Genomic DNA, 16,430 nt, shown 5'->3' with positions numbered 1-16,430 from the left:
TCACCCTTCCCCCACAGCTGAATTCTGCTGTTACACTTTGCTTAGGTTATAATAATGCATACCATTTGGTGATGTAAACTTAAACATCCGTATTACTGATGGTTCACTGTAGTTTGGTGCTTTTGCAGCAATCCTGTAGTGGTAACTAGCATGACTGAGGAGGACACTGTGCAGGTCAGACTTTGGGAAGTACCTCATGTCTCTTTGAAACTAAAAAGAGGACATTCATGAGCTAATACAGCTATTTTAAAGCATGACCCTACTTGAAAATTGCAAAACAAATGGAATAGAAATGTGCTGAGAATATTGCACGCTCGCAGTCTGTTGTAGCGTGTGGTGAGTTCATTGATCCAATTCTACACATGGAGAAAATGTCTCCACTGTTTGTCATCTGCATTGTCTCTGCAATGTAAGACAGAAGTTCTGCACTTGATAAAATGGTTCTAAGGAGAATGTTTGAAGCTCTACAGCGGGATTTCAACGTTTGCATGAAATGTTGAGCATGAATATTTTTGCATTTTTATCACTGATACATCTGGTATGCGTTTTGGCAATGATATGCCAAAATCACAGGTGCAGGGTGCCGCCATCTGCAGACTAGACACTTTTATTCATATGAGGGAACTTTAGCCATTAAGGGACACCAGGGACCTGACTGTCATTCCCCATCATCCACATTCAAGTTCCAGAGTCCATGTACTTTAATGTTTACAGCTAGACAGCGGCACAATTTTTTGTAATTATACCTTTGCAGATAGACGCAGAGCCTTTAAATCAGATGTACAAGATGTGACTGGTGACTTATCAAGAGTTTAGACGATAAGGGTCATAGATGGTAAGGCCTGTGCTTTTATTATACCATGACAAATTAAGCAGAAAGCGCTGTACAAGATACCAAAGGGAAAGTGTCGAACTGTTAACACAAGTGAATCAGCCCATTATTGGGCTTAAAAAGCCAAATAAACTTTAGACATGCTAGGTGTGGCCTAATCTACAATCTTTCACATCCTCAAAGCTAATTCACTGGCCAGCTCAGCAACATCAAAAGGTGGGGAAAACCACAGAAAACAGCTACAGTAGACGACTGCAAAATTGTTTCCTTGGTTAAGAAAAACAACATCACAACTCAAGGATACTGTTAAGTAGATAGATGTGCAATGCCAAAGTCCATAACCAAGAGATGTTTTAATTTCTATATTAAAGGTTTGCATCAAGGTGCACTCAACTGGTTACACTGAAGAAGAGGAAGGCGACATTTCTGAAAAAAATGCAATATTAACTTGCACTAGAGTGATGGGAAGATAAAAGTATTGCAAAAGCATACCTCATCGTCTGTTAAACATGGTGGCATGTATCACCGCCATTTCGCTGGTGTCTACTGATGATGTCACAGCTAATAGAAGTATCAGAAGGAATTGTGAAGTGTACACATCTGTAGTCTCTGCTCAAATTCAGTCAAATGCTGCAAACCCGATCAGACAGTTCTTCGTCTTTGACTGCAAAAGATCTTCGTTCGAGTATTAAAAGTAACCCTTATATTTAAAAGGATGTCAGTTTGTCGCCTTACTTTTGAAACTTTGAAAATGTGTGAGCTGTGTATAAAAATGGCTGTAATTCCTAAACAGTTAATGAGATAATTTTGCGATACCATTTTCAATTAAAGCTGAAAGTCTGCGCTTCGATCACATCTTGACTGTCTTATTTAAAATCCTCTGTGATGGCTTACAGAGGCTTACAAAAATGTGCCAGAAAAAATGAACTGACTTCACTCTGTCACGAAACAAAAAAGACAAATTGAGATTTTATTGCAGAAAATAAGAAATATTCTGTGAAGAATAGAGATACATATTTAACGCTCTTATTTTAAAAATCTCACGCCTAAGGCTGGCAGTAAAGAATTGGATTTTCTATTTTTATCTCTCTCTGGTGTCCCGTGTTTGGGTCCTCTTCCGCTGAACCATCACACATCAAGGCAGTTAGGTTTACACATTTATTCAGTGCAAGCACCGAGAGGGAATTCACAAACCAGCTTCTCTGATTTCAGCCTGTCCAACTGAGCCGATTAAAAATGAGATCCGAGAGGACTGCGCCACTCAGCAATATGGAGGTCAAAACAAAGCACAGCAAGAACTATACTGTAAAAGAAACAGACACAAGAGAGACAACGTGGCAGCTAAATAAGCTTGGTACATGAGCAAAGTATCACCAGGATTTAAGAAAAGCATATCTGCAGAGTAAACATCATCGCTACCTGTCGTTTAGGTCACCTGAAGACTGAGAATGTTGCCTTAAATACAAAACAGCTCGGTCTCTTCTCAGTGAAACTGTCAGCGTAAACTGGAGAAGGCATGCAAAAAGTCAGTAAAAGTGATGCTGTGAAAATATTTGACCAGGGTAACATATATGCTTCCACTGTTTTAATGCAGTATTTTTTTGTTTGCTTATTTCTTTATTTTTCTTTAACCTGTGGGTGTTAAATACTATATTAAATCTTGAGTGCACATTGCCCTCCTGTATCTCTTCAAGAAAAGACTCCTTTTTTCAATGTATTTGTTTTCTTTCCATTTTTAACAGTTTTTGAAAGGACGTCCCAAGTTGCCCTGCTTTTGTTGAACACTCTGTTAGGAAATATATTTCCATCCCTTTTGCGGTCTCTGCTCTTGCGTGCCTCTCTCAAACGCTCCTCTCACAGTCATCCCATTCTTGGAGCTTCTTCATGGATGGCAGAGCACTGTGTCAGCTACTGTCACACGTCTAAATGATCAAATGAAAGCTTCAGATGTGCATTTACTGTATACTGATGGGGAAAAAAGAAATACGTTTCTAAAATAAGAAAACAATAGTTGCAGGTTTTCAAAGTCCACACTGCTGTGCAGGAATAAACATGTGACTTGGATTTGAATTTGGCATTGGCGAAGCTGCTGTTATTTGACTTTACAGGAGACTTATATGTAAATTTCATGGTAATCCGATACTTCTCAAGAGATTTCACTCTGAAGACACAAATCCTTCCAATAATATATGAGAGTTTTCAGTCCAAATCAAAGAGAGGAGGTGTGCTAATTGGGACCCATTATAATCCATAGAACAACCCCAAAAATGAGGAAACCAAGCAATCACAGTCATTTTCACTCTGCTAATGAGTTAACTTACAAGCCTTACTTTTATTTAGCCTTTCATCTGCATTTTTATTTTTGGCGTCTTAGAGCTCGCGTCACCACTGAACTCTCTAAATATCAAGACTGAAGAGGTTAGGAAAAGAAACGGAGGGACTTTAAAAATTCTGAGTAGTTCAACAACTTTTCAGTGTTGCTAAAGAGATGCAAAGCCTTGAGGAGATCTGCTATATACCTCTTTTAGATGTAAAGTCTAGCTTTAATGAGATCTGCCAAAAGCACTTTATCACAAGAAAGAGAGAGATGAAGTCAATAAGGTCAATTTAAAAAGAGCAAGAAAGGCAGCCTGTTCAGCGTCTCCCTGCAGACCTAGGAACCCGAACTCAGAACTAACACCAGGGAGTGCAATTATCTGTCGCGCGACCGGTTATCAACATCTTTGGATTTTACATAAAACTCTGCTTGTGTTTAAAATAGCTCTTCAGAAAAATCAACATAATTCAAAAATGTAAGATTTTCAATCTTGAGGATATGAGAAAATACTAATACACTCATCTGTGTGTCAAGCTTTTAAAATGTACTGCATACTGCTAGAATTTTGTTTTCTTTTTGCAGCATGCTGCGGCATATGTTTTGCAGATCTGATTTTAGCACGTTCAAAACAATTAGGGAAAGCAAGACTTCATTCACAACTGCTGTAAATCCACTGCATATCCACCGCTCTCAACACAAGAAAAAAAGAAAGAAAGAAAGACTGAGCTTTATGAAGAATCTGCCAGATACCCAAAGAGCATATCAGTGATATTTGTACAGGCGAGGACCTAACGAAGGTGTTTGGTCAGCGTGTCTGAAGCGGAAGCAGAACATAACAGTGTTTTCTTGTGTAATGTGTGTGTCCTGCCAGCAGGCAGCCTCTGGGGCGCCTAAGTGTACCATCTGTGACCAGGTCTGCCATGCCATCATATGCTGTACCACTGCCATTGACGATGGCGACGTACTGGAGCACATGACTTGTGCTTTCACAGCAGGAGAGCTGCAGATAAGAGCCAACAGGAAATAGCGTCATTTGTTTTTCTTTCTTTAAACACCCTGGTGGCCATGAGAAATGCTGTTTTCACACATATTGCTCTGCACACTTAAAATGTTTTTTGTTTTTGTTTTGTTTTTTTACCAAAATTCAGTGGCCCAAATTTAGTAAAGTGACATTTATTTTAGGAGCATTCTAGTGTTAGACCAGTGCCTATTAAGTCATTTGTTTCCTTTTTCTTATTACCCAGCTCTGACAAAGGTAAGATAACAAATAAATAAATAAAGTCCTCTGTAAAACTGCAAGATATGCCGCAAAAACCCGATGTTGTACCTGCTGTTTAAAATGAACATTTACAACTGCTTGCACACCGTTATCAGATGGATTGAAGTGTTGCAAACTGGAAGCATTTCCTTAATGCATTTATAGAGCAGCAGTGCTCCATGCAGTTCTATACTGTTAAACCATTACTAATAGAAACTTTTTGACTTGTCAAAAAAGGAGTAACTAATCCTAGATAATGGCTCATTTAAAAATAATCATTATCATCACCATCCTCATTATTATCATATCTTTACTGTTGCTGCTTTGAATGTAAACACCTTAAAATGCTTAAAAATATGCCCATAAAAATATCAAAGTCTGTAAATATTACCATAAAAATTTCTAAAAAAAAATTATACATCATACTACACATACAAAAGTTCCTGCCAACACATGTAACAGTGTTATTGTTACGAGGTTAAATTTTGTAAACACAATAGCTTGAAAATGTTTTGATAAAACTTTGTAGGGGTGTAGAGTGTGCTCATGTTAACAGTCTGCAGCCAAGGTCAACGTAATCACTTATTGGTCAAAAATTGATAAAAAAGCCTTACACCTTTGAAATTGTGGTGTAAGTACTGTATAAAGATTTAAAATATCATGTCATATTTGACATCAAGTTCAAGGTCAGGAGACTGAGATGTAGGTCAAAGCAGTAATAATAATATATAGATCTATATACACACACATTATATATATATATATTTACAAGAGTCAGACTGAAGCATAACAGAGCAACATTTATCTTACTAGCACTCTATTTCTGTTTTTTTAGGCTTTGCTGCGATTCTCCTTTAATCCCTCCTTCCAATAACTACCTTGTATTGAGCCTTGCGCTTGACCTCAAACTAGGGAATCAATAAATCTGTTGATTCAAATGACGATTTGATGTACAAAGGCAAATCCTCGAGGATAAACTGCTGCTCTGATTTTCACGGTGGAAAATTATTAATTGCTGGCCTGCTGCTGTTAAAAATAAATAAACAAATAACTAGAGCTTGCCTAAAAGCTGCACACCCTGTGGTGTTTGAAAATTTAACGAGATTCAGGAAACATTCAGAAACGTTGCAGTGGTGAAGGGTGTCGATACGGGCAAATATTCATGATGCTGTCAGAAAGCTCAAGAAATCAGAAAAGCATGTGAACTAAGCTCCCCGCAGCTCTCAGATGGATCTCTGCTGTCCATCACTGCACACTTTGTGACACGTACCATCAGTTAAACACAAAGCATGACAAGGAGCTTCTCAGGAATAACTTACTGTTTAACTCAGTGCAGTATTCAGAAGTACTGCAGTGAAAAACAACAAAACCGAGCCACCAAATCACACGCGCAGAAAATTCATGTCACTGTTTTGGTAAATTCATACGCCAATGCATGAAAAATACTATGGATGATGAGAACGTAAGAAATATGGACGTCAATAGAGTTCAGCTTCTTTTCCACAACTGGATATCCGGACATGCAACGGCCAGCCCCAGTCGTGCAGGTGACAGGGATCCCAGGACCTGCCCAACCGGGCTACAGCACTGCTTGGCTGCAACGAGACATTTTTTTGGAGAGGCAACAGTCAGTGCTACACTTCACAAATCTGGACTGTGTGGGAGAGTGGCCAGATGGCAGAAGACAGGAGTTTACAAAAAGGCACTGAAAGATTCTAAGTGCATGATGCAAAAGACTGTGGTCTGATAAAATGAGTGCCGGAGACTTGTAAACTGAGATTTTGGGGTATTTTTAGGGTATTGGTCGGAATTGCCCTTAAAGTTGAGTAATCACACAGGCAGCATTCTGTTCAGGTTAACCTGCAAAGATCATGGCAAAAACCAAAAATGAGAACATTAGATTGCACAAAACTTTAACTTGAACCAAAGATTTGTCATATTTTAGATGTGAGACTGAAATCATCATAATAATTTTACATCTAGTAAAGTCCAGTGCTCACTATCTTGAAGCCTTCATCAGTTTGATTGGGCTGTTGAGTCGTTTAACATTACAAAGCCTATCTGAGTGATTCCTGTAAACAGTGGAAAACATAGGAGATGGATATAGGCAAAAAGTCTTGTTATATTTGAGTTATAAAGGACAAATCTGCCATGAGAGAGAAGAGAAAAACAAATCTGATGCATTCATTTATGGTTATTATATTACAATTTCCATTAATTTTTCTTTCTTGTGTATTACTGGATAGTGATTCACCTGCTGCTCCACATACAAATTACACAAATATAGCAGTTCAAATTTTTCCTGAATTGGATTACGCCAATTCTTGTCTTTGATTGGTTTTCACTCAAACTCCCTCGAAGACAACTTTTGTATCAGAGTGCTGTAGCAGCCCATCTACGGTACAGGATGATAATAAGAAGCTATAATGGGAAGCGTCAACATCCCTGTTAAGACACAACAGAAGTATGAACAGGTGACAACACACATAACCACAAGAAGGCTCACAAGCTATTCTTTCAGACTGTGAGGATTATGAAGATGCGGGAGGAATGCAGACAGATCCTGGCTGTAATCCTGAGCCTGATGTCTGCCTGATAACCTAATAGGAAAGGTGCTTAGAGTTTAAGAATTCACAAGGAGTACACACATCCAATGAGCACAAAAAAAGCTTAGTTTTACTTTAAATATAAATGTATATATTTCAAAAGTCAACATAGGATTAGCGACATGTAAAGAAGAAGGAAAGGTGTTTGGTCCATATGCCATATTTGTCAAGAACCGAAGTTCAACACACAAGCTGGACCCAGGAGCAGAACACACACACAGCGGTACGAGAGAAAAAATAAACTTTATTATAACTGAGAGTGTCCCGGGAGAGTAGAAGGGAGAAAACGCACGGAACCAGAGAAACCGAGGGACCGGGAGAAGAATCGCGCAGGAAACGCCGAGAGCGGGACCGTGGGAGGCTGAAACAGAAAAAGAAAAAAGGATTATTGGGGTGCGGGTAAACCGGCAGCATACGAGGGGAGGTAGTGTACGCGTCTTACGATGATAGCGGGGCCAAGGGAACCGGAGGGAGGGGTGAGGGTCCGTGGGGAGAAGCTCCAGAAAGGGCGAGGCGGCTGGGGTTGATCGTGATCCAAATTCTGGACAGGCAGGTGGACAGGCTGGTGACTCAAAACACGCCGAGCAGTGATCTGGGTATACAAGGCAGAGTTAGTACTAGTTCACACGGATAGGATTGCCTAAGGACTTTCCCGTAGGTGTGCGTTACCGCTGAAGGACGATTACGGACTGGCGTGGAGCAGCAGGCTGGGCAGGATTAAATGGTCCACCTGGTGATCGCCTGGGATGGGATGCAGGTGTGGAGTCAGCGGCCACGCCCACGGGAGTGGGCATCCCATCAGCACCTCAGACGCCGGGCCGCGGACCATGACAGTACCCCCCCCTCAAGAGTCGCCCCCAGGCGACAGGCCGGGACCCCGCCTGCGGAGAGAAGCATGGAAAGCAGAGATGAGGCGAGGGTCCAGAACGAAGGAGCGCGGGACCCAGAGGCGGTCCTCGGGGCCGTACCCCTCCCAATCCACGAGATACTGCCAGCCGCGCCCGCGCCGGCGCGCATCCAGGATACGCCGGACCGCATAGGCCGGATGGCCGCCGACGAGCCGGGCGGGAGGAGGGGGCACGGAAGGAGGGCACAGGGGGCTGAGGCGGACTGGTTTAAGCTGAGACACATGGAACGTGGGGTGCACACGCCGGGAGGCTGGAAGCCGAAGCCTGACCGCCACCGGGTTGATGACTCGGCCCACCTCGTATGGCCCGATGAAACGGGGAGCCAGTTTGCGGGACGTGCCCCGGAGTGGGATGTTCCCAGCAGCCAACCAAACCTTCTGTCCCGGCTGGTAGTCAGGGGCTGGGGCGCGGCGACGATCGGCGTAGTGCGCATGTCGTTCCTTCGCACGCAGGATGGCGCTGCGAACGCTGCGCCATACACGTTGGCAGCGCCGAAGGTGGTGTGGAGCCGACGGGACGGAGAGAGTCAAGTCCTCTTCAGGGAAGAGCGGAGGCTGATATCCGAGAGACGCCTCGAAAGGTGATAGACCGGTGGAGGACGAGGTTAGAGTGTTGTGGGCGTACTCCACCCAGGGCAGGTAGGTAACCCAAGAGGAGGGGTTTTGACTGGCCACGCACCGTAGCATAGTCTCCAGTTCTTGATTGAGACGTTCAGTCTGTCCGTTGGATTGCGGGTGGAAGCCGGAGCTTAGGTTAACCTTGGCGCCGAGAGCGGAACAGAAGGTCTTCCACACCTGTGAGGTGAACTGGGGACCTCGATCGGAGACAATTTCCAAGGGGATTCCGTGGAGCCTGAACACATTAGCAACCAACGACTGGGCAGTCTCAGCGGCTGAGGGCAGCTTGGCTAGCGGGATGAAGTGAGCAGCCTTGGAAAACCGATCTACAACGGTGAGAATGACACGCTTTCCGGACGAGGCAGGGAGACCGGTAACAAAGTCGAGGGAGATGTGAGACCAGGGCCGGTGGGGTGTAGTGAGCGGGTGGAGCTGGCCTGCGGGGCGCTGGGTGGATGACTTATTACGGGCGCAGACGGCACAGGCAGACACATAGTCCCTCACGTCCCTTATTAGCGTTTTCCACCAAAAATGTTTCTTGAGGAGGTGCGTCGTTCTGTTCACGCCTGGGTGGCACGTGAATCGTGCTGTGTGGATCCAGTGGATGACAGCTCCACGGGCGGCAGCAGGAACGAAGCACCGTCCGGGTGGTCCGGTCCCTGGATCGGGGTCTCCCGGGAGAGCTCGGCGAATGGTCTCCTCTATTTCCCAGGTGAGGGCGCCCACCACGCAGGTGGCGGGTAGGATGGTGGCGGGGGGAGTCGCTTCGCTGTCAGAGGAGTACTGACGGGAGAGTGCATCGGGCTTGGTGTTCCGCGATCCTGGACGATAGGAGAGCGTGAAGTTGAAGCGGGCGAAGAATAGGGACCAGCGAGCTTGGCGTGGATTCAACCTCTTGGCGGTTCTCAGGTACAGGAGGTTCTTATGGTCTGTCCAGATGAGGAAGGGCTGAGCGGCCCCCTCCAGCCAGTGGCGCCATTCCTCTAAAGCGAGTTTAACGGCTAGCAGTTCCCTGTCGCCGATGTCATAATTCTTCTCTGCGGGGGTGAGTCGGCGTGAGAAGAAGGCGCATGGCCGGAGCTTATTCAGAGGCCCAGACCGCTGGGAGAGAACCGCTCCCACTCCCGCATCAGACGCGTCAACTTCTACAACAAACTGCTTAGCAGCGTCTGGGTGGGTTAGGATGGGTGTGGAAGTGAATAACCGTTTTAACTTAGCGAAGGCTGCGTGGGCTTCAGGGGACCAGGTGAAGGGCACTTTGGGTGAGGTGAGCTGGGTGAGCGGCGCTGCCACCTGGCTGTAGTTCCGGATGAAGCGGCGGTAAAAGTTCGCAAACCCCAGGAAGCTCTGAAGCTTCTTCCGTGACTCCGGAACCGGCCATTCCAACACTGCCTTGACTTTCACCGGGTCGGTCTTCACCTGCCCACCTGCTAGAATGTAGCCCAAGAAGGAGATGGATGAAACGTGGAACTCACATTTTTCCGCCTTGACGTACAACCTGTTTTCGAGCAGCCGTTGTAGTACGCTTCTCACATGGATGTGATGTTCTTCGGGTGTTTTGGAAAAGATCAGAATGTCATCTAGGTATACGAAAACAAACACATTTAGGAAGTCCCGTAACACGTCGTTGACTAGAGCTTGAAAAACCGCCGGGGCGTTGGTTAGTCCAAACGGCATCACCAGATATTCGAAATGCCCCAGTGGGGTGTTGAAGGCGGTCTTCCACTCATCACCCTCACGTATTCGAACCAGGTGATAGGCGTTCCGCAGATCCAGCTTGGTGAAGACTGTGGCTTCCTGGAGTGAGTCAAAAATAGAATTAATTAGTGGGAGGGGATATTTATTCTTGATGGTGATGTCGTTAAGACCCCGGTAATCGATGCAGGGGCGAAGCGTCCCGTCCTTCTTTCCCACAAAGAAAAAACCCGCAGCGACAGGGGAGGACGACTGCCTGATTCGTCCTGCCGCTAGCGACTCTTGGATGTAATTCTCCATGGTTTCTCTTTCGGGGCGAGACAGGTTATACAGTCTGCTAGAGGGCAGCGAAGCTCCCGGGAGTAAATCAATGGCACAGTCATAAGGACGGTGAGGAGGTAGTGAGAGCGCCTCGTCCTTACTGAACACCTGCCGAAGATCGTGATATTCGGGGGGCACGGAAGAGAGGTCCGGTGCGGGTGGCGGGGTTGAATTTCGTTTCGTTGAGACGGAGGGAACGGCCGACCCCAAACAGTTCGCCAGACAGAACACACTCCAGCTCGCGATCCTCTTTCCGGCCCAATCGATGCGAGGGTTATGTTTCTGTAGCCAGGGGTAACCTAAGATAAGCGGGGTGTCAGGAGCGGGAAAAGTGAAAAAGGAAAGCTGCTCCTGGTGATTCCCTGATGTGACTAACTGTACGGGTGCAGTTTGGTGGGTGATATAAGCAAACACTTGATTATTCAACGTGGACGCAGGGATGGGCGGCTCGAGTGGCGTGAGGGACACAGCTAATTTCTTAGCCAGTCTCTCATCCATAAGATTCTGTTCCGCCCCGGAGTCTACCAGCGCGGAGCATGTAAAGGTCTGGTTATTAGTTACGAGGGTAACGGACAGTAATAATCGGGGTCTAGTAGTGCTTAACGTGCTGCCCACCCGTATCCCCGGACTTACCGGTGGGCCGGGTCGTTTGGGCGGACCGGGCAGACAGCGATGCGGTGACCGGGCCTCCCACAGTACAGGCATTCTCCAGCCCGAAATCGGCGTTCCCTCTCCTCCGGAGAAAGCCGAGAGCGTCCGATCTGCATGGGTTCGGGCGGGGGAGGCGACGGAGAGCGCGCACACGCAGCCGTGGGCGTGGGCGGAGAAACACTGATCCCGGGGCGCAATACGGAGCCCATAGGTTTAAGCAGCCGCTCGGCATCCCTCTCCCGCAGGCGTCTATCGATCCTACGGGCGAGGGAAGCCAATTCTTCGAAGGATTTAGTCTCTTCGTGAAAAGCTAGTTGGTCCTTCATCTGGTCGGTTAGTGACCGTAAAAAAACCCCACGGAGAGCTGAATCGGGCCAACCCACGGCGACCGCTCTGGTACGAAACTCGACTAGGTACTCCGCGATACTGCGCCGCCCCTGACGGAGCCCCAGCAACTTCTGTGTGGCGTCATCTTCCGAGACCGGAGGGGAGAACGTAGCCCGGAACTCCTCCAGGAAATCATCGTAATCGCAATCACGAATGGAGTGAGATGTTAAATAGGCCTCAGCCCACGTTAAAGCACGTCCCCGTAATAAACCTACAAAATAGGAGATTTTAGCTGCATCCGTGGGGAAGGCGTGTGGCGTGCGGCTGAAGAACAGGGAGCATTGAAAAAGGAACCCCCCACACAGGTCTAACTCCCCGTGGAAGGGCTCCAAAGGCGGAGGCGAAACGCCGTGGGGCACGGGATCGGGCGGCTTGGTTCACAGCTGTTCCCGAGTGTCACTGAGTTCTTGGTAGCGGTCCTGGAGCGATTGAAGCTGCTGGTCGTGGCGACCGAGAATAGCGCCCTGCTTATTAATGGCGGAGTGGAGTGGATCTGCTGGGTCCATACTGGCCAGTCCGTACTGTCAAGAACCGAAGTTCAACACACAAGCTGGACCCAGGAGCAGAACACACACACAGCGGTACGAGAGAAAAAATAAACTTTATTATAACTGAGAGTGTCCCGGGAGAGTAGAAGGGAGAAAACGCACGGAACCAGAGAAACCGAGGGACCGGGAGAAGAATCGCGCAGGAAACGCCGAGAGCGGGACCGTGGGAGGCTGAAACAGAAAAAGAAAAAAGGATTATTGGGGTGCGGGTAAACCGGCAGCATACGAGGGGAGGTAGTGTACGCGTCTTACGATGATAGCGGGGCCAAGGGAACCGGAGGGAGGGGTGAGGGTCCGTGGGGAGAAGCTCCAGAAAGGGCGAGGCGGCTGGGGTTGATCGTGATCCAAATTCTGGACAGGCTGGTGACTCAAAACACGCCGAGCAGTGATCTGGGTATACAAGGCAGAGTTAGTACTAGTTCACACGGATAGGATTGCCTAAGGACTTTCCCGTAGGTGTGCGTTACCGCTGAAAGACGATTACGGACTGGCGTGGAGCAGCAGGCTGGGCAGGATTAAATGGTCCACCTGGTGATCGCCTGGGATGGGATGCAGGTGTGGAGTCAGCGGCCACGCCCACGGGAGTGGGCATCCCATCAGCACCTCAGACGCCGGGCCGCGGACCATGACAATATTTGTGGAGGTATGGAGATGTCTGGGCGAGAGGACACTGGACTTTTTATCCAGATTGTTTACCACAATTTTGGAGACTGAAAGGATGTCTGACAAAGAGAGAAGAAGTGTACTGGTACTGATTCTAAAGATCAAGGATAGCTTGATCTAGCTGTAGTAACTACAGATGCGATGTTTGCTATGAGAGTGTTGATGGAGAAGTACAGAAAGTCAGAAGGAGCTTCACCATGTTTTTGTCAGTTTAAAGAAAGTATATGATAGGGTGCCAAGAAAGGAACTGTGGTACTGCATAAGGAAATCAGGAGTGGGAGAGAAGTACAAGAGGGTCATGAAGGGCCTGTATGAGGACAGACAGGAGCGACAGATGGGTTCAAAGTAGGGGTGGGACTACATCAAGGATCAGCTCTGACAGAGGTCAGGCAGGTGTCTCCATCGATGAGATGTTCATAGATGACAGTGTGATCTGTAGTGAGCAGTGTTGGTCAAGTTACTTGAAAAAAGTAATCAGTAACTAATTACCGATTACTTCCCCAAAAAAAGTAATCCTGTTACTTTACTGATTACTTATTTTCAAAAGTAATTAATTACTTAGTTACTAAGTTACTTACTTTTTAAAAACACGATTTACAACCTGAATAGGTGATAAAGCGATAGATCTTTCAGCCCAATTCAACTTTTTCTACATAATCCATCATACAAAATGTAATCAAATGGAAAAGTATCTTTTTAAAACTTGTTTTATTAGTTTTAATCTTTTAACTTTATGCATCAAGCAAAAATTTAATTAAATGCAACATTCTCTGACTGGAAGAAATTTGTTTAACATTTAAACCTATTTTCTGCACATTCCAGCACATAAAATATTTTTTTTGTGTGTGTGTTTACACTCACTCTTTCCAATAGATGCAAGTAAAACACAGAAGAAAATAAATAACATCAAAGACTAGCGGTCCTGTTGCTCTATTTTCACCTGTAAAGCAGGAGTGTGGTAGGCGGAGGTTTACCCTGGTGCAGGTGTGCCGCAGCGGTCAGTGGAAGAATCCGCGAGTTTCTCTGTGAGTTTCCCATTACGTGGTAGTGCACTCGTTTTTTTCACTGTGAAAAGATGTTTTCTTCCCACATACAACGGACACTAATGTTTTTGTCACTTTTTATGGAATCAAACTCAAAATGAGGTCAGTACTTCCACGCTTTAAACGCTGCACGCTCATACTCTCTCCCACACTCGATATATGATCCATTGTTGATCTGCACACAGCTGTTGTCACGAAGGTCGCACTCGCTTACGTCACTGTCATGAGACATTCTCGCAAAAAAAATCACGGTTTTAGTAACGCAGCGTTCCTACGGGAAAGTAACGGTAATCTAATTACCGTTTTTGCAGTAGTAATCCCTTACTTTACTCGTTACCTGAAAAAAGTAATCAGATTACAGTAACGCGTTTCAAGTAACGCGTTACTGCCCATCTCTGGTAGTGAGCGTAGGGAACAAGCAAGCCTGAAGAGGTGGAGGTATGCTCTAGAGAGAAGAGGACTGACCGGCTAAAATGTGTGGTTTGCTGAGCTGGAGGTGGCAGAGCTGATGATTTTAACATTTTTATTGGGATTAGAAAAGATTAGAAATGGGTACAGTTAGGGAAGCGAGGCTGATATGGTTTAATTTCAACAACAGCCTTATAATTGTAGAAAGATATGTCTGTCTGTCTCCTCCTTAACAGGTGAGCCGATCTTGGTGAAACTGTGAATTAAGATTGGCCATACACAGTAATTATTAACATTTATATGTTTGTTTGTTTTTTAAAAACAAACATTTATTATATATTTAATATTTTTTCCAAGGACAGTCTGTAGCCAACGAAGGACCACAAACCTACTTATTTGTGGGCAAACTGCTCTACCTCCTGAGCCAAGAATGGCTGTAACCTATTTATGTAGAGTAACCACGTCCTTGCTGTGTCTGTATGAGTTTCCTTGGGTAACTTCAGCTTCCTCCCAAAGTCCAAGCACATGCGTGTTTACTTAGCTTAGACCTTCCCAAGGTGTGGGGCCTGCCCCCTAGGGGAGGCGCAGAGCCATTGCAGGGGGGGCGCGGTATGAAAAGGGAAAAAAAAAAAAAACAATGCTTGTACACTGCAACCACGGGGCGCCCACACAAACGCAAAACAGGAGATGAAGCATTGCTGAACATGTTACCAAACCAACTTCATTCTAAGCCAAAGACTAGAAAATATGGTGAAGCATATCTTCCCTTTGGTTTCACCTGCACAAGTGCAAAGGTAGGTCTCCCCTGCAGAATTACAGGGAGTGCAGAATTATTAGGCAAATGAGATTTTGTCCACATCATTCTCTTCATGCATGTTGTCTTACTCCAAGCTGTATAGGCTCGAAAGCCTACTACCAATTAAGCATATTAGGTGATGTGCATCTCTGTAATGAGAAGGGGTGTGGTCTAATGACATCAACACCCTATATCAGGTGTGCATAATTATTAGGCAACGTCCTTTCCTTTGGCAAAATGGGTCAAAAGAAGGACTTGACAGGCTCAGAAAAGTTAAAAACAGTGAGATATCTTGCAGAGGGATGCAGCAGTCTCAAAATTGCAAAGCTTCTGAAGCGTGATCATCGAACAATCAAGCGTTTCATTCAAAATAGTCAACAATAAATCACGGACAAACAGTATCCCACAGCTGTTTATGTTTTTAAACCCATTTTGCACAGAGAGGCTTTTTTTTTTTGAAAAATGTATTGATAGCAATGTTGAATATTATTACACAGGAAAAATCCAACTACATGTAAAATAATTACACTGTGACGCCTCTGCCTTTCTAAATAGTGGGACAGTAACTGCGTGTGTATATGTAAGCCTGTAAAACCTGAAGATAGAGACAAAATACTGTTAATCTGACTATCTGCCATTCTGCAATTCATCTCATGTAAACAATAACGTGGCGCACAGCGTGACGTGAAAAAAGGCACATACCTTTGACCTCTGTGTCCACAAGTAAACAAAAAAAAGGAGTTTTAAAAAAATCTCCGTTTTCAGTGATTCGAAACGCCGTTTACGTGTGGATGAAACAACTGCGTTTTCAAAAATACCTGTGTAGGTGCGGACGTTGCTTAAAAGAGTTAGTAGTCTATTTCCTTACTACCTGTAATTTATTGCAGATTACTTGTATTTGCTTAATTGTTTACTAAATGTTTGAGATGTGAAATAAACCGCAATGGAGCAACATATGGGTGTGTGTGGTTGGAGGATGTGTTTGTGCATGTGCGTGCGTGCGTGCATGTGCGCGGAACCACTGACTTAGCTGGTGATTTGGCATTGGCTGTGAGCCAAATGTGGGATAGAAGTGTAAAGATTAAAAGCACTTTATGAATACATGCTTAAATGTCGCTTTCAGTCTAAAGCTTTCAGCGATCAGTAGGACTAGAAAAGTGCCATATAAATTCTGGTCTACAAAAACTGACCTTTAAAAAAGGGTGCAAAACAGTGCAGGGGAACCCATTTATTTATATTATATTTTTGTTATTATTCATAAAATCTAGAGGAGACAGTGAAAGTGTGTAGATTTTACTATTTGGGAACATATATGTGCCAGTTTTGGCGCTCTAAAAAGTACACACAGTTACCTTTATGTTATTTAATAGCCCCAGGGGA

At 45.2% G+C, this 16,430-nt stretch overlaps 2 long non-coding RNA genes across 3 annotated transcripts; both read right to left on the bottom strand.

Moving 5' to 3' along the window:
* Nucleotides 1–7,237: 7,237 nt before the first annotated feature.
* Nucleotides 7,238–11,390, bottom strand: LOC309709715. 2 transcript variants are annotated; one of them, XR_014277583.1, is made up of 4 exons: nt 11,188–11,390; nt 7,683–7,894; nt 7,456–7,605; nt 7,238–7,374 (listed from the first exon to the last, which is right to left on the bottom strand). It is a non-coding gene; the product is annotated as an uncharacterized lncRNA (long non-coding RNA). The 2 variants fall into 2 exon arrangements; XR_014277582.1 differs by having other exon boundaries at nt 7,238–7,605.
* A 784-nt stretch (nt 11,391–12,174) lies between these two features.
* LOC309710858 lies at nt 12,175–12,522 on the bottom strand. Its single transcript, XR_014277816.1, has 2 exons — nt 12,393–12,522; nt 12,175–12,311 (listed from the first exon to the last, which is right to left on the bottom strand). It is a non-coding gene; the product is annotated as an uncharacterized lncRNA (long non-coding RNA).
* Between the last annotated feature and the right edge of the window lie 3,908 nt (nt 12,523–16,430).

Source organism: Aulonocara stuartgranti, assembly GCF_965226115.1.
Source record: "Aulonocara stuartgranti genome assembly, chromosome: 7".
In the NCBI taxonomy this organism is placed as follows: Eukaryota; Metazoa; Chordata; class Actinopteri; order Cichliformes; family Cichlidae; genus Aulonocara; species Aulonocara stuartgranti.
Note: the sequence above shows the minus strand (reverse complement) of the source record. Positions and strands in the feature narration are given on the sequence as shown.